An 18,581-nucleotide genomic window follows, 5' to 3' on the forward strand; every position below is an offset into this window, starting at 1 on the left:
GTATTTTTAGTAGAGATGGGGTTTCACCATGTTGGCCAGGCTGGTCTCGAAGTCTCGAACTTCTGACCTCAAATAATCCACCCGCCTCGGCCTCCCAAAGTGCTGGGATTACAGGCATGAGCCACTGCGCCTGGCACCTGGTCCTGGACTTTGTTTAAGAGCGAGGCACCAAAAAAGATAATCAGGACTGTTTGTGGGTTTTTTCAATGTGATGAGCAGAGATCTGGTCAATTGATAATGGATACAGTTCCTCCCATGGTCAGTATTTGTAGGTCGTCTCTATTGGGATGCTTGGTGTCTTCAGAGACCAACCTTCTAATTTCCTTTTTGGGGTGTAGATGCCCAACCGTCAGCATTATTGGCAGTATTTGAAGAGGACTGGGGAGTCACCATTCAGTGTGTTGCTTTTGTTACATTTTCTTTTGTTCCATAGGGCACATTTGCCTGATGTCCCAAGTCCAGCATCCCTCTGCTATCAGATGATAAACTTCCAGTCTTCTGCAGGAGGGGAGGGGGAACTGCCCCACTGAATGGATGATAAAGGAATATGAGGCTCATTTGCTTTTTATATATACTTTGTTTTTTTTTTTTTTTTTGGGACGAAGTCTCGCTCTTGTCTCCCAGTCTGGAGTGCAATGGCATGATCTCTGCTCACTGCAACCTCTGACTCCTGGGTTCAAGCAATTCTCCTGCCTCCGCCTCCCGAGTAGCTGGGACTACAGGTGCGTACCACCACGCCCAGTTAATTTTTTGTATTTTAAGTAGAGATGGGGTTTCACCATGTTGGCCAGGCTGGTCTCAAACTCCTGACCTCAGGCGATCCACCCGCCTCGGCCTCCCAAAGTGCTGGGATTACAGGCGTGAGCGACTGCGCCTGGACTTTTATAGACTTTCAATCAATTCTACTGTGTTCAGCCTCATGTGTACCCCCACCTTCAGGAGTTACTGGTACAGTAGCCCCCCTTATCTAGTGGGGAGACCTTTCAACTTCCGAGATCCCCAGTGGATACCTGAAACCATAGACATACCAAACCTATAGATACAGTCAGCCCTCTTTATCCATGGGGGCAGAACCCATAGATCCAACCCGCCGTGTATCGAAAATATGAGAAAAAATTTGCATCTGCACTGACCACAATTCAAAATGTTTGAATTTTTCCTGTCATTATTTCCTAAGCAATATAGTATTGCAACTATTTATATAGCATTTACATTCTATTAGGTATTATAAGTAATCTAGAGATGGTTTAAAGTGTGTGGGATGATGTGCGTAAGTTAAATGCAAATACTGCACCATTTTATATAGCATTTGAGGATTGAGCATCCAAGGATTTTGGTGTAAGAGAGGGGAGACTTGTCTTAGACTATGGAAGGTCCTGGAACAATCTCCCCATGGATACTGAGGGATACTATGCTATGTTTTTTCCTATATGGTACATACATCTCTATGATAAGGTTTAATATATAAATTAGGCCTAGTAAGAGATTAAGAACATTAGGAATAAACAAATATAAATGCAAATGAAAAATAAAGGAAAAAACGATTTAAAAAATTAGCTGGGCGTGGTGGTGGGTGTCTGTAATCCCAGCTACCTGGGAGCCTGAGGCTGGAGAATCGCTTGAACCTGGGAGGTGGAGGTTGCAGTGAGCTGAGATCGTGCCATTGCATTCCAGCCTGGGTGACAGAGCGAGACTCCATCTCAAAATAAATAAATAAATAGAAAAATAAAAAAGAAAAATGTGAAAAAAGAGAGGAACAACAATAACTAATACAAAATAGAACAATTATAACAATCTACTATAAAAAAAGTTAGGTGAATGTGGCCTTTCTCAAAATATCTGACTGTGCTGTACTCACCTATTTTTGGGCTGTGGCTGACTGCAGGAAACAGAAACCAGGGAAAGCAAAACCACAGATAAGGGGGAACGACTGTACTCCCCTTCCTGAGTCTTTCTCAGGGTTTGTGCTTATTGCTGCTTCTGCATACTGCAGGCATTTGACTTTTGACTTTCCCTGGTCTGCGAATTGATGACCCCTTGTTTATCTGCTTTCAGCTACCAAAATGTAGATGCCATTTCTTTTTTCTTTTTTTTTTTTTTTTTGAGACAGAGTTTCGCTCTTGTTGCCCAGGCTGGAGTGCAATGGTGTGATCTCAGCTCACTGCAACCTCTGCCTCCTGGGTTCAAGCCATTCTCCTGCCTCAGCCTCCCGAGTAGCTGGGATTACAGGCATGCACCACCACACCTGGCTAATGTTGTATTTTCAATAGAGACAGGATTTCTCCATGTTGGTCAGGCTGAGCTCAGGTGATCAGCCTCCCAAAGTGCTGAGATTACAGGTGTGAGCCACCACGCCCAGTCAGATGCCATCTCTTATATACTCATGTATCCTTTGCAATTCTTTTTGTATTGGTAGGTTTATGCCTTCCTTTTTAACCCATCAACTGGCATTTTCATGGGAAGGGAGGGGAGTGAAGAAGGGAGCATTGGTTCAGTCCTTCACAATTAATTGCAATACATTATTTCTTTAAATAGTGCCTTCCCCCCCATTTTTCTAGTCTCTCCTTTTTGAACTGTTAGAAGCTGATTAGAACTTCTGGACCTATTCTCCATGTTTTTCAATGTTTCTTCCTCACATTACAAAGCCTTATTTCTATGTGTTGCACTTTCAGAGAACTGCTTAGCTGAGTCCTCCAATTGACAAGTTGGCTCTTCAGCTCCATCCATCCTGCCATTGAGTTTTAATTTCAACTGTTCTGATTTTTTACTTTGAAGATCACAAATTGCTTCATTTAGTAACTTCCAGTTCTTGTTTCATGATTGTACTACCCACACTTATCTCTTGGAAGATATTCATTATACTTATTTTAAAGTCATATCCTGATACCTTATTAATTTTATTGGGTGTAAGTTCCTCCAATTTTTTGAGTTTGTTTCTCTCTTATGGTGTTAGGAACTTCTCAACTGTTTGGTGATTCTTTTTTGAAGCACAGCTGTTTACAGTTGATGTTATTTACTAGACTGCTGTTTTGGCTTTCACAGCTCAGTTGGGGAGAGGGTGCTGCTACTGCTGTCAGGGTTGCACCTTGTGTTTATTTTCTTTTTTTAAAAAAATTAAATCGGCCGGGCGCGGTGGCTCAAGCCTGTAATCCCAGCAGAGGCCGAGGCGGGTGGATCACGACGTCAGGAGATCAAGACCATCCTGGCTAACATGGTGAAACCCCGTCTCTACTAAAAATACAAAAAACTAGCCGGGCGTGGTGGCGGGCGCCTGTAGTCCCAGCTACTCGGAGGCTGAGGCAGGAGAATGGCGTGAACCTGGGAGGCGGAGCTTGCAGTGAGCCGAGATCGCGCCACTGCACTCCAGCCTGGGTGACACAGCGCGAGACTCCGTCTCAAAAAAAAAAAAAAAAAAAAAAAAAAAAATTAAATCATTTGAGTTCTGGGGTACATGTGCAGGATGTGCAGGTTTGTTACATGGATAAATGTGTGCCATGTCAGAATGGTGATTATTTAAAAGTTAAGAACAAATGCTGGTGAGGTTGTGGAGAAATAGGAGTGCTTTTACACTGTTGGTGGGAATGTAAATTAATTAAACCATTGTGGAAGACAGTGTGGTGATTCCTCAAAGGTTTAGAACGGGAAATACCATTGGACCCAGCAATCCCATTACTGGGTATATTCCCAAATATAAAGGATTTATATTCCCAAAGGAATATAAATCACTCTGCTAAAGATACATACACACTTATGTTCATTGCAGCACTATTCACAATAGCAAAGACATGGGGTCAACCCAAATGCCCATCAATGACAGACTGGATAAAGAAAATGTGGTACCTATACACCATACAGCCATAAACAAGAACAAGATCATGTCCTTTGCAGGGATACGGATGAAGCTAGAAACTGTTTTCCTCAGCAAACTAACGCAGGAAGAGAAAATCAACCACCACATGTTCTCACTTATAAGTGGGAGCTCAACAATAGGAACACATGGACACAGGGAGGGAAGCAACACACACTGGGGCCTGTCAGAAGAGGGCAGAGGGTAGGGGGAGAGCATTAGGAAAAAGAGCAAATGCATTGCTGGGCATAATACATAATACCTAGGCGATGGGATGATAGGTATTTATTTTCTTTCTCTTTTTTTTTTGAGATGGAGTCTCCCTCTGTTGCCCAGGCTGGAGTGCAGTGGCGCGATCTCAGCTCACTGCAAGCTCCGTCTCCTGGGTTCACGCCATTCTCCTGCCTCAGCCTCCTGAGTAGCCGGGACTACAGGTGCCCGCCACCTCGCCCGGCTAATTTTTTGTATTTTTTAGTAGAGATGGGGTTTCACCGTGTTAGCCAGAATGGTCTCGATCTCCTGACTTCGTGATCCGCCCTCCTCGGCCTCCCAAAGTGCTGGGATTACAGGCATGAGCCACCGCGCCCGGCTGATAGGTATTTATTTTCACTGAAAGCTGGGAGTGGGTGGGTTGGGCTGCTCATGAGGTGTATGGGAGGCGTGTGTGCTGGGTGTGATGGCTCCATACTCCCTGTGGAGTGCTTCCTGTGGCTACCACGCCTCAGGGCATGCTCTTTGCTTCCTCCTGAAGGAGAAGTCTCCTGTGTATTCCTGCAGGTACTCTAGGCTACAGTTCCCCCTTTCCATCTAGTCTAGTATTGACCCAGGGCAGGTTCTTGACTTTGCTCAGGAAAGAATTCAAGAGCAAGCCAGTGCTGGAAGAAAGCAGCTTTACTGAGGAGGTGGCCGTGTCACAGCTCTGTGACTGCTCCCGGGGAGCAGGGCTACGCCGGAGCCTGTCCGAGAGGACAGCCCAGGGTGGTGTGAAGCCATATTTATGCCCACTTTTAGTGACGTTCTAATGAAGGGGCAGGTTATTCAGGAATAGCTAGGAAACGGGCAGGAGCTTCTGGGTGTTGCTGTGGCAATGGTACATCGTCATGGTGCTGATAGGAGCGTCTTACGGTGATGGGCTGTGAGGTTCTTTCAGCGCCTCTTCTGGTTTTGGTCAGTTTTGTTTCTTTTTTTTTTTTTTTTTTTTTTTTTTTTTTTTTTTTTTTGAGATGGAGTCTGGCTCTGTCGCTCAAACTGGAGTGCAGTGGTGCGATCTTGGCTCACTGCAACCTCCACCTCAGATTCAAGCAATTTTCCTGCCTCAGCCTCCTGAGTAGCTGGGATTACAGGCATGCACCACCACACCTGGCTCATTTCTGTATTTTTAGTAGAGACGGGGTTTCACCATATTGGCCAGGCTGGTCTCAAACTCCTGACCTCAGGTGATCCGCCCACCTCGGCCTCCCAAAGTGCTGGGATTACAGGCGTGAACCTCTGTGCCCAGCCTTCAGTCAGTTTTCAATCTGGTCTGGAGATGAGTCCCACCTGCCTCCTACCTCAGTATGATTTCTGCCTTTAGCATGTTCTCTCTCCCCAGTCCAGCAAGCATTTCTGGTTTTTGAGCATAATTATTAATTTATTTATAATATGCTTCTATTCTTTCTGTGGTTAGAATTTGGTGTAGAAGGGTAGACTGCAGTATGTATCAGTTCATCATCATAACCAGTATTGGATATTTTGTTGTTCTTCTTCTCTTTTTTTTTTTTTTTTTTTTTTTTTTTGAGACAGGGTCTCACTCTGTCACCTAGGCTGGAGTGTGGTGATGTGATCATAGCTCATTGCAACCTCGACCTCCTGGCCCCAAGTGATCTTTCTGGCTTAGCCTCCCAAGTAGCTGAAACCATAGGCAGGCATCACCACATTCAGCTAATTTTCTTACTGTTGTAGAGACAGGGTCAACCTATGTTACCTAGGCTGCTCTGCGACTCCGGACTCAAGGGATCCTTCCGCCTCAGCCTCCCAAAGTGCTGGGATTACAGGCATGAGCCACCGCACCTGGCCAGATATTTTATTTTATATCAAATCCCCTTGTGTTGGTGACAGAAAATATTTTTTTTAAAACAGTTTTGTCATTCTCAAATTATGAATCAAAGAAGCAAAAAGTAGTTTAACTCATATATCCTGTTTCACCAGTTTGTTACAAAATTAGGTTACACTCCTTTTCATATTTACACAATTCTGTGCCTCCACCCTGACTACTAGAGTATGTGCTTTTCCCTTCCCCAGGATCCTTCTTCCATGATGTTCGCTAACAGTTCTACAGTACTCACTTTGGGCCAGACATTTTCCTAAGTGCTATTTACATATAATAACTCATAACAACCCCAGACTCCTTAGAGAGGCTTGTTAAGTTTTATGGGTTATTATCTTTGGAAGAACAAAGCCTGAAAACCTGCTCAGTCAGCCAGAGATTCCTGTTCTCTTTGGCTGTTGTTGCTTTTACTCACCTGTGATATTTCTGGTGAATCTCAGGGTGTCCTACTATTTTTCTGCTAGTCTACTGCTAGGAGAGTAGGTCCTCATTGAACGCTGGTCGATGAGAGTATCACATCTTCTTGGACAGTGATTGGTTCAGAGATGGACATATGGTCCACGATGGGCTAATCAGAGCTAAAGAGGCTTTTTCTGGGGCTTTGATGGAAATAGAATGAAATCTTTGTGTTTCCATGGTGGCTGCCAAGCTGGTAGACTACAAGCCTGTTGACTCCAGTGACCCTCTTGGAGAAAGCCTATCAGAGAATAAAGCCAACATACAGGAAAGCAAATCGAGGTCATGGAGAGGGAGCAAGAGAGTGAGCCTGAGTCCTGATGATATTCTTTGAACCCCTTGATCCAACCATGCCTGAGGTCAGACTAACCCTGACCTTTTATATTATAGGAACCAATAAATTCCTTTTATTTTTATTGTTTCTTTTCTGTTTCCCTCCAACTTACGTGAGACAAGAATGCCTATTTTATTTTATTTTTGCATTTTTTATTTTTTTGAGACGGAGTTTCACTCTTGTTGCCCAGGCTGGAGTGTAATGGTGCAATCTTGGCTCACTGCAACCTCTGCCTCCCCAGTTCAGGTGATTCCCCTGCCTCAGCCTTCTGAGTAGCTGGGATTATAGGCAAGCACCACCATGCCCAGCTAATTTTGTATTTTTAGTAGAGACAGGGTTTCGCCATGTTGGCCAGGCTGGTCTCGAACTCCTGACCTCAGCTGATCCGCCCACCTCGGCCTCCCAAACTGCTGGGATTACAGGTGTGAGCCACTGCTGGCCTAAGAATGCCTATTTTAAAAAGCCACTTTGAATTCACTTTCTGTTACATGTGGACAAAAGAGCCCTGAGTAATGCCAGAGGTGAAGCAGAGGTACGGTCTCTAGGCTGGAGCACCTGGGCATCTGTAGACTGGGGCTACAAAACTAACAATGTAGCAGCCTGTAAATGGCATTCTTCCTGGCAGTCCAGGATTTGTGCAAGCAAGTTTGCACGTGGAGTGAATTTCTTGCTATTCTCATACCTGCCTCCTTTTTTTTTTTGAGACAGAGTTACGCGTTTGTTGCCCAGACTGGAATGCAATGGTGGGATCTCGGCTCACTGCAACCTCCACCTCCCAGGTTCAAGTGATTCTCCTGCCTCAGCCTCTTGAGTAGCTGGGATTACAGGCATGCGCCACCACACCTGGCTAATGTGTGTGTGTGTGTGTGTGTGTGTGTGTGTGTGTGTGTGTGTGTATTTAGTAGAGACAGGGTTTCTCCATGTTGGTCAGGCTGGTCTCGAACTCCCGACCTCAGGTGATCCACTCCCTTTGGCCTCCCAAAGTGCTGGGATTACAGGCGTGAGCCACCGTGCCCAACCACCTGGGTCCTTTTTGTGGGGATATTTTCTCGAAATTGCTGGGACCTTCACCCCTCAGGCATGGGAAGTTGGCACCTCGTAGGTTTTTTTTCATGTTTCTATGGGTGGGTCAGCCACGATAAATGTCGATGCATTTGGGTATGAGAAGATTGCCTGGTAACTGGCCTTATAGTTTTATGTTGACTCACTATTTAATATTTCTTTTTAAATTCTTTATGTAGTTGGAAGTAGTCATCCCCTTTTTTTTCAGGAGAATTTATTATTACTATTATTTTACTATTATATTGGTTCCTGCCCATTCAACTTAGGAGGGATAGAAGACAGTTGTATTAGCATTAGTCTGCTTTGCGTTGCTATTAGGGAATACCTGAGGCCGGGTAATTTATAAACAAAAGAGGTTTATTTGGCTCACAGGTCTGCAGGCTGTATAAGAAGCATAGTGCCAGCCTCTGCTTTTGGTGAGGGCCTCAGGAAGCTTCCAGTCATGTTGGAAGGCAGAGGGAGAGCAGGCATGTCATATGGCAAGAGAGTAAGCAAGAGAGACTGAGGGAGAAGGTGTCACACGCTTCAAAACAACTAGATCTTGTATGAACTCATTACTGCTCACTACTTCAAGGATGGCACCGAGCCATTCACTAGGGATCTGCCCCTATGACTCAAACACCTCCCACTAGGCCCACCTCCAACACTGGGGGTCACATTTCCATATGAGATTTGGAGGGGCCGGATATTCAAATCATATCGACAGTTCTGTCCACCAGCTCCTACAGGAGGTCCTTTAAAGTCAGCCACCTTGATTTGGCATCTCCTATTCAACTTGTATTTTTACACAGATAATCTTCCAAATTTCTCTATCATTATGCAGAGATCACCTTACCGCTGGCCAGCTAGTTTGTGTTAATTTTTTTTTTTTTTTTGGAAACGGAGTCTCACTCTGTCGCCCAGGCTGGAGTACAATGGCGTGATCTCGGCTCACTGCAACCTCTGCCTTCCAGGTTCAAGTGATTCTTCTGTCTGAGCCTCTCAAGTAGCTGGGATTACAGGTACCCACCACCACAGCTGGCTAATTTTTGTATTTTTGGTAGAGACAGTGTTTCACCATGTTGGCCAGGCTGGCCTTGAACTCCTGACCTCAGGTGATCTACCCACCTTGGCCTCCCAAAGTGCTGGGATTACAGGCGTGAGCCACCACGCTCGGCACTAGTTTGTGTTAATTTTATAGTAATATTTATTATCTTTTCAGTGGTTTCTGGTATCTGGAGGTGTTTTTGCAAGCAGCAGCAATACTCTTTTTGGGAGTGTGTCTTGGGTGGGGTTTTTAAAGTCTCCCTTTCTTTTTTTTTTTTTTTTTTTTTGAGACGGAGTCTGGCTCTGTCGCCCGGGCTAGAGTGCAGTGGCCGGATCTCCGCCCCCCGGGTTTACGCCATTCTCCTGCCTCAGCCTCCCGAGTAGCTAGGACTACAGGCGCCCGCCGCCTCGCCCGGCTAGTTTTTTGTATTTTTTAGTAGAGACGGGGTTTCACCGTGTTCGCCAGGATGGTCTCGATCTCCTGACCTCGTGATCCGCCCGTCTCGGCCTCCCAAAGTGCTGGGATTACAGGCTTGAGCCACCGCGCCCGGCTAAAGTCTCCCTTTCATAAATCTACAGCATTAATCTGTGAGGACGTGCGGTCTCCACCTAACCTCAAAAAGTGACATGTAAAATTGGTGACATCAAGATTCCACTGATGTGTGATTCAGAAATGTCACACTACCCGCTCATGCCACAGTGTGACCAACATTAAAAAATATTCCGTGATTGATTTTATAAAACAATAGCTTTAAAAAATAAACTTTAAATTTTAGAATGGTTTCAGATTTACAGGACAATTGCAAAGATAGTACAGAGAATTTATCACCAACGTTTTGAAATTTGTTTAAAAATTTTTAGGTTTGGGGTTCTCTTCGGGGTTATTTGTGGTGACCCTGTACTTTTGTATCATGGCTAAGTGAAATATTTCAAGTAGTAGCTGGATCTCAGTCTCCTGTAGTCTGAGTAGAGTATATCAAGAAAGTCTTCTATTGAAGCAGCATTTCCCCCTCATTATATCTGTACAGCTGTGATTGCTTTCTGGTTTATGGTGGGATACACTTCTGCACAGCCAGTGAAGTGACTGATCAATGAAAACAGGCCTTTAAGGTTCCACCTATCAGATTTTGAGGATAATATGAGGATGCACAATATATGACTTTGTTTCATACAAATATCAAATATCAATGTTAGTAAGGCTTTTGATATGTGTAGGATATGTCTTACAATTGGATTGGACTCTCTCAATCATCTTAAACCCAAATGGCCAAATATGCCATATTTTATAACAAAAATACACAGTTAAATATTTTACTGTATGTTATTTTGTTCTTTTTTCTCATAAAATGATATAATTTGATTATCTTTCTAATGTTTTGTGAAGGAATTTTAAATCAAGTGTATCTGAGGTATAGCTCATGTACAATACAATGTGTTCATTTCAAATGTACATTTCCAAGTTTCAGCAAAAGTATACACCCGTGTATCCATCACTACATAAAAATAGGGAACATTTTCATTACCTTCAATGTTCTTTTGTGCCCATACCAGTCAGTCTCCCTGGCCCCAGGAAAACAGCTGGTCTGCTTTCTGTCACTATAGATTTGTCTTTTCTAAAGCTGTATATAAATAGAATTGTTTATAATATACTCTTCTGTATCTGGTTTTATCCACTCAGCATCATGTCTTTGTAATTTATTCACTTTATTGTGGCTATCAGTAATTCATTACCTAAAAAAATTTCTTGGCCGGGCATGGTGGCTCGCGCCTGTAATCCCAGCACTTTGGGAGGCCAAGGCAGGCGGATCACATAGTCAGGAGTTCGAGACCAGCCTGATCAACATGATGAAGTCCCGTCCCTACTAAAAATACAAAAATTTTTGTACACCTGTAATCCCAGCTATTCAGGAGGCTGAGGCAGGAGAATCACTTGAACCCAGGAGGCAGAGGTTGCAGTGAGCCGAGATCACGCCACTGCACTCCAGCCTGGAGACAGAGTGAGACTCAGTCTCAAAAAAAAAAAAAAAAAAAAAAAAAAAAAATTCTTAACAAACCACATGGCAAAGCAATACTTTAATAGATATAAATAAAGACTATTATGATAGGAAATTATAATGTGAACATTATAATTATACTATACTATACTTTGATCTTAAATAACATGGACAAATTCCAGCTTCAAAATCTTTCTAAAATTAATCATATACAAAATATCTCATTTCTGAAGGGGCGTATGTAGCTCATTCATTTTTAAAACCTTTTTTATTTTGAAATCATTCTAGATTCACAGGAAATTGCAAAGATAGGACTAAGAGGTCCCATGTACATCTTTTGTTGTTGTTTTTGTAGAGATGGGGTCCCACTATGTTGCCCAGGCTGGTTTTGAACTCCTGGCCTCGAGTGATCCTCCTGCCTTAGCCTCCTCAGTTACTGAGATTACAGAAGTGAGCCACTGTACCTGGCCAGTTTTTAACAAAAAAGTTTAAAAAGAAAAAAATTACCAAGAAGATCAAAACCACACAATTATATGCAAATTAAACAACTAGCTCCTGAATGACTTTTAGGCACACAACAAAATCAAGGCAGAAATCACAGAATTGTTCAGAATTAATGAAAGCAGAGACACAACATACCCAAATCTCTGGGATACAGCAAAAGCAGCATTAAGGCCGGGCGCGGTGGCTCATGCCTGTAATCCTAGCACTTTGGGAGGCCAAGGCGGGTAGATCATTTGAGGTCCAGAGTTTGAGACCAGCTTGGCCAACATGGTGAGACCCCATCGCTACTAAAAATACAAAAATTAGCCAGGCATGGTGGTGCACATCTGTAATTCCAGGTACTTGGGAGGCTGAGGTAGAAGAATTGCTTGAACCCGGGAGACGGAGGTTGCAGTGAGCTGAGATCGTGCCACTGTACTCCATCCTGGGAGGCAGAGTGAAACTCTGTCTTGAAAGAAATAAAGAAAAAGAACGAAAGGAAGAAAGGAAGGAAGGAAGAAGAGAGAGAGAGAGAAAGAGAAAGAGAAAGAAAGAAAGGAAGGAAGAAAGAACCAAAGCAGTGTTAAGAGGAAGGTTTATAGCTCTAAACATGTCAAGAAGTTAGGAAGATCTGAAATGAACACTCTATCATTATACCTAAAGGAACTAGAAAAATGGGAACAAACTAATGCCAAAGCCAGCAGAAGAAAAGAAATAACCAAAATCAGAGCAGAACTGAATGAAGTGGAAATGCATAAAATCCATGCAAAAGATCAATGAAACCAAAAGTTGGTCTTTGAAAGGGTAAACAAGATTAATAAACTGCTGGCTAGATTAACAAAGAAAAAAAAAAAGAGAGAAGATTCAAATAAGCACAACAGAAATTACAAAGATGATATTACAACTGACCCCACAGAAATACAAAAGATCTCCAGAGACTATTGTGAACACCTCTATACACATAAACTAGAAAATCTGGAAGAAATGGATAAATTCTTGGAAACACACAACCTTCCGAGATCAAACCAGGGAGAAATTAAAACCCTGAACAGACCAATAATGAGTTCTGAAATGGAATCAGTAATAAAAGAAACCTGCCAACCAAAAAAGCCCCAGACCAGATGGATTCACAGCCAAATTCTATCAGATGTACAAAGAAGAGCTCATACCAATTCTACTGAAAATATTCCCCAAAATCACGGAGAAGGGACTCCTCTCTTAACTTATTCTACAAAGCCAGCATCATCCTGATCCCCAAATCTGGCAGAGACAGAAAAAAAGAAAACTTTAGATCAATATTCCTGATGAGCACAGACACAAAAATCCTCAACAAAATACCAGCAAACTGAATCTAACAGCGCATCTAAAAGTTAATTCACCATGATCAGGTAGGCTTTATTCCTGGGATGCAAGGTTGGTTCAATATGCACAAATCAATAAATGTGATTCACCACATAGACAAAATTAAAAACAAAAATCATATGGTCATCTCAATAGATGCAGAAAAAGTTTTCGATAAAATCTAACATTCCTGCCTGATAAAAACCCTCAGCAAACTAGGCATTGAAAGAATATACTTCAAAATAATATGAGCCATCAATGATAAACCCACAACCAACATCATACTGAATGGGCAAAAGCTGGAAGAAATTTCTCTTGAGAATTGGAGCAAGGCAAGGATGCCCGCTCTCACAACTCCTATTCAACATAATGTATTAGAAGTCCTGGCCACAGCAGTCAGGCAAGAGAAAGAAATAAAAGGCATCCAAATAGGAAAAGAAGAAGTCAAACTATATCTGTTCACTGACAATATTATTTTATACTGAGAAAGCCCTAAAGAATCTGCCAAAAGGCTACTAGATCTGATAAATGATTTTAGCAAGGTCTCAGGATACAAAATCAATGTACAAAAATCAGTTGCATTTCTATACACCAATAACATCTAGAATCAGATGAAAGTCAAGTCAAGAGCACAATCCCATTTCCAGTAGTCACAAAGAAAACGAAATACATAGACATACAGCTAACCAAGATAGGGAAAGATTTCTACAGGAGGGCTGCAAAACACTCTGAAATAAATTGTAGATGACACAAATAAATGGAAAAACATGCTCATGGTTTGGAAGAATCAGTATCATTAAAATGGCTATCATGCCCAAAGCAATGTACAGATTCAGTGCTAGTCCTATCAAACTACCAATGTCATTCTTCACGGAATTAGAAAAAAAATTCTAAAATTCATATGGAACAACAACAACAAAAAAGCTCAAATAGCCAAAGCAATCCTGAGCAAAAAGAACAAAGCCAGAGGCATCACACCAGCTTACTTCAAACTATACTATAAGGCTACAATAACCAAAACAACATGGTAGTTGTTAGTGGTACAAAAACATAGTCATAGACCAATGGAACAGAATAGAGAACCCAGAAATAAGGCTGCACATACAACTGTCTGATCTTCGACACGGCCAAAAAAAACATAAGCAATGGGGAAAGGACTTCCTATTCGATAAATTGTGCTGGGATAACTGGCTATCCATATACAGAATATTGAAACTGGACTCCTACCTATCACCGTAAACAAAAATTAACTCAAGATGAATTAAAGACTTAAATGTAAGACCTTAAACTGTAAAAACCCTAGAAGAAAACCTATGAAATAATCTTCTCGACATTGGCCTTGGCAAATAATGTATGGCTACATCCTCAAAAATAATTGCAAGAAAAATAAAAATTGACCAGTGGGACCTAATTAAAAAGCTTTTGCACAGCAAGAGAAGCCATCAACAGATTCAACAGAAAACCTACAGAATGGGAGAAAATATTTGCAAACTACACATCCAAAAAAGGCCTAACGGCAGAATTTATAAGGAACTTAAACAAATCAACAAGCAAAAACCAAATAACCCCATTAAAAAGTGGGCAAAGATCATGAACAGGCATTTCTCAAAAGACAACGTAAAAGCAGCCAACAAACATATGAAAAAAATGCTCACAATCGCTAATCATTAGGGAAATGCAAATCAAAACCACAATGAGATACCATCTCACAGCAGTCAGAAGGGGCTTTGTTAAAAAGTAAAAAAAATAACAGATGTTGGTGGGGCTGCAGTGAAAACGGAATGCTCGTACACTGTTGGTGGGAATGTGAATCAGTTCAGCCCCTGTGGAGAGCAGTTTGGAGATTTCTCAAAAAACTAACAGTTAAGCAACCATTTCACCTAGCCATTCTATTACTGGTTATACACCCAAAGGATAATAAATCATTCCAGCAATAAAACATGCATCCATACATTCATTGCAGCACCATTCATAACAGCAAAGACGTGGAATCAACCTAGGTACCCATCAATGGTGGACTGGATAAGGAAAACACGGTACATCTATACCATGGAATACTATGCAGCCATCAAAAGAATGAAATCATGTCCTTTGCTGCAACATAGATACAGGTGGAGAACATTATCCAAAGCAAACTCATGCATAAACAGAAAGCCAAATACTACATATTCTCACTTATAAGTGGGAGCTAAACATTAGGTGCACATGGACATAAAACCAGGAACAATAGACACTGAGGAATACAAGAGTGGGGAGGGAGGGCACGGGGCAGGGGTTAAAAAACTACCTATTTGGTACTATGCTCGTTACCTGGGTGACAGGTTCAGTTATACTCCAAACCTCAGCATCATGTAATCTACCTTTGTAAGAAACCTGCATATATAGGTGGGGTGCGGTGGCTCACGCCTGTAATCCTAACACTTTGGGAGGCCGAGGCAGGTGGATCACCTGAGGTCAGGAGTTTGAGACCAGCCTGGCCAGCATGGTGAAACCCTGTCTCTACTAAAAATGCAAAAATGAGCTGGGCATGGTGGAGGGTGCCTGTAATCCCAGCTACTCGGGAGTCTGAGGCAGGAGAATTGCTTGACCCTGGGAGGCGGAGGTTGCCGTGAGCAGAGATGGTGCCACTATGCTCCATCCTGGGCGATACAGTGAGACTCCGTCTCAAAAAAAAAATAAATAAATAAATAAAATTAAAAAAGTAAAAAAATATTTAAATAGAAAAAAGCTTATGGAATTAGGATATAAAGGAAAAATTCGTGCAAGTGTAAAATATGTTTGTGTTTTAAGCTAAGCATTACTATAAATGAGTCAAAAAGTTAAAAAGAATTAAGAGTTTATAAAGTAAAAAAGTTATAGTAAGCTAAAGTTAATTTATTATTGAAGAAAAAAGTTTTCTGTTTTTTTTTTTTTGGCAGAGTCTCACTCTGTCGCCCAGGCTGGAGAGCAGTGGCACCATCTCGGCTCACCGCAACCTCCACCTCCCGGGTTCAAGTGATTCTCCTGCCTCAGCCTCTGAGTGGCTGGGACTACAGGCACGCACCACCATGCCTGGCTAAATTGTGTTTTTAGTAGAGACGGGGTTTCAGCATGTTGATCAGGCTGGTCTCGAACTCCTGACCTCATGATCTGCCCGCCTCGGGCTCCCAAAGTGCTGGGATTACAGGCATGAGCCACCATGCCTGGCCGAAAGAAGTTTTTAAAGATAAATTTAGTGTAGGGGAGATGTACAACGTTTATAAAGTGTACAGGAGTGTCCGGCAATGTCCCAGGCCTTCACGTTCCCTCACCACTCACTCACTGACCCACCCACAGCAACTTCCAGTTCTGCAAGTTCCATTCATGGTCAGTGCCCTGTACAGGTGTGCCATTTGGAATCTTTAATACCATACTTTTACTGTACCTTTTCTGTGTTGAGATACACAAATACTTACAATTGTGTTGCAATTGCCTACAATAGTCAGTATAGTAACATGCTGTGCAGTTTTTTTGAGCAATGGACTATACCATATAGTCTAGGTGTGTAGTGGGTTATACCATGTAGGTTTAAGTGCACTCTATGATGTATGCACAACGCTGAAATCGGCTAGTGATGCATTTCTCAGAGTGATGTACGTCTCAGAATGTATCTCCATGGTTAAGTGATGTGCGATTGTATTTCAAAAAGGCTATTCTTCTTCCTTCTGGTCTCCGTGATTGCTGATGAGAAATCTGCTGTCACTCAAATTGTTTCTTCCTGAAGGTATAACGTTGTCTGCCTCTCCCATTGTTTTCAAAATTTTTTTCTTTGTCTTGGGATAGTTTTCAGACATTTGATGATGATGTGTCTTTGGCATAGATTTCTTTGAGTTTACTCTGTTTGGGGTTTGCTAAGGTAGGTTTAGATCTTTTGCCAAATTTGGGGAAATTTCATTTATTATATTTTTTAATAGTTTCTCAGCTCCACCCCCTGTCTCCTTTCCTTTTGTGACTAAAGTGATGTGATTTCTGGATCCTCTGTTGTAGCCCCTCAGGTCCCTGAGATTCTTTTTTTTTTTTTTTTCCTATTTTCTTTCTGTTGTTCAGATTGGGCAATTTCTATTCTGTCTTGCATTTCCCTGAGTTTTCCTCTGTTTCCCCCATTCTGCTATTAAGCCCATATACTGAGCTTTTTACCTTGGTTATTCTATTTTTCAGTTCTAAAATTTCCATTTGGTTCTTTTTAAATTTTTTATATCCCGGCTGATAGTTTTCATTTTCTATTTGTTTCAAGTGTGTTTATAATTGGTCATTGAAACTTCTTTTTATTTTTTGAGACAAAGTCTCAGTCTGTCACCCAGGCTGGAGTGCAATAGTGTAATCTCAGCTCACTGAGACCTCCGCCTCCCAAATTGAAGCGATTCTGCTGCCTCAGCCTCCTGAGTAGCTGGGATCACAAGCATGCACCATCATGCTCGGCTAATTTTTTTGTACTTTTAGTAGAGATGGGGTTTCACCATGTTGGCCAGGCTGGTCTTGAATTCCTGACCTCGAGTGATCCACCCCCCTCAGCCTCCCAAAGTGCTGGGATTACAGGCTTAAACCACTGTACCCAGCCCAGCAGGGGAATTTTAAGTGTGCCTTGTCCCAGCCAGGTGAGGGTAGAAATCCAGGCTGCCACTCAGCATTTGCTAATGGGATGGCAACAGGGTTGTGGTTCTTTCTATGATGTTTGGCCAGGATGGTGTGATTTTTGTCTAAAAGTTTTCTGTCTTGCCAAATTACTCCTTTCTGGTCTTTTGGCCAGAGAGACCAGGATTTCTTGGGGATTTTTTTTTTTTTTTTTTGGTTTGTGCCCATTGGTCTTTCCGGTGGTTTCTCCAGCATCCAGTTCCAGATATATGAGGAGGAAAAGAAAACCCAGGGGACTCACTGCCATGTCATTCCCAAGGTCCCAAGGCTTCCACCCGCTCTGTCTTCTCTCCACCTTTAAGAGCTTTTTAGTGTTTGTTTTGTCTATAATATCCATGGTTTTAGCTATACTTAGTGAGAAGTATAGGAAGAAGTGCCTCTATTTGATCTTATTCAATCTATTTAATCTTAAGTTCATTCCTTTTTGTAGCTGAGCAATATTTCATTGTATAGAAATGTCACAATTTGATCATCCATTTCATCAACCTGTTGACGAACATTTGGATTGTTTCCAGCTTTTGGCTTTAGGAAACAGTGCTGCTTTGAATGTAATTTTTTTTGTTTGTTTTTTTTTGAGACAGAGTCTCGCTCTGTCGCCCAGGCTGGAGTGCAGTGGCTCGATCTCGGCTCCGCCTCCCAGGTTCATGCCATTCTCCTGCCTCAGCCTCCCAGTAGCTGGGACTACAGGCGCCCGCCACCACGCCTGGCTAATTTTTTGAATTTTTAGTAGAGACGGGGTTTCACCGTGTTAGCCGGGATGGTCTCGATCTCCTGACCTTGTGATCTGCCCACCTCGGCCTCCCAAAGTGCTGGAATTACAGGCATGAGCCACCACGCCCGGCCACTTTGAACGTAATTTAATGCTGTTATGAACATATGTTGTTGGGTCTTTGTGTGGGCTGTTTTCACTTCTCTTGGGTAAACACTTAGGAGTGGAATTGCTGAGTCATGTGGTAATTGTGTGTGTAACTTTATGAGAAATTGTCAGACTCTTTTTCACAGCTGTTGTACCATTTTACTTTCCTACCAGCGATGTTCCACTTGCTCTACAAACCTCCCCAATGTTTGGTTTTAATAGTCTTTTAAGTTTTAGTCATTCTAGTTTTAATTTGCGTTTCTCTGGTGAGTGATGAAGTTGGACATCTTTTCATGTACCTATTTGCCGTTCATATAGCTTATTCAGTAAAGTGTCTGTTAACAAATTTGTCCTCATTTTTTTTTTATTGGGCTGTCTTCTTGTTATGAAGTTGTAGAAGTTCTTTATATATTCTGAATACCATCTTTTATTAGATATATGTTTTA

The 18,581-nt window shown here is 42.2% G+C and overlaps 2 protein-coding genes across 3 annotated transcripts in view; both read right to left on the minus strand.

The window, feature by feature from the left end:
* Positions 1-18,581, minus strand: part of C16H17orf49 (chromosome 16 C17orf49 homolog) — a 57,102-nt gene that overhangs the window by 28,040 nt on the left and 10,481 nt on the right. The window lies entirely within an intron of this gene.
* RNASEK (ribonuclease K) overlaps positions 1-18,581 on the minus strand; it is a 303,790-nt gene that overhangs the window by 25,051 nt on the left and 260,158 nt on the right. The window contains exon 1 of one of the 2 annotated variants that reach the window (XM_050765585.1): positions 16,745-16,748. The exons of the other annotated variant lie outside the window; for it this stretch is intronic. The gene's annotated coding sequence lies outside the window, so the exon portion shown is untranslated. Of the gene's footprint in view, positions 1-16,744; positions 16,749-18,581 lie in introns of those variants that run through there. 2 annotated transcript variants of the gene reach the window in all.

The sequence above is a fragment of the Macaca thibetana genome, chromosome 16, assembly GCF_024542745.1.
Source record: "Macaca thibetana thibetana isolate TM-01 chromosome 16, ASM2454274v1, whole genome shotgun sequence".
NCBI lineage: Eukaryota > Metazoa > Chordata > Mammalia > Primates > Cercopithecidae > Macaca > Macaca thibetana.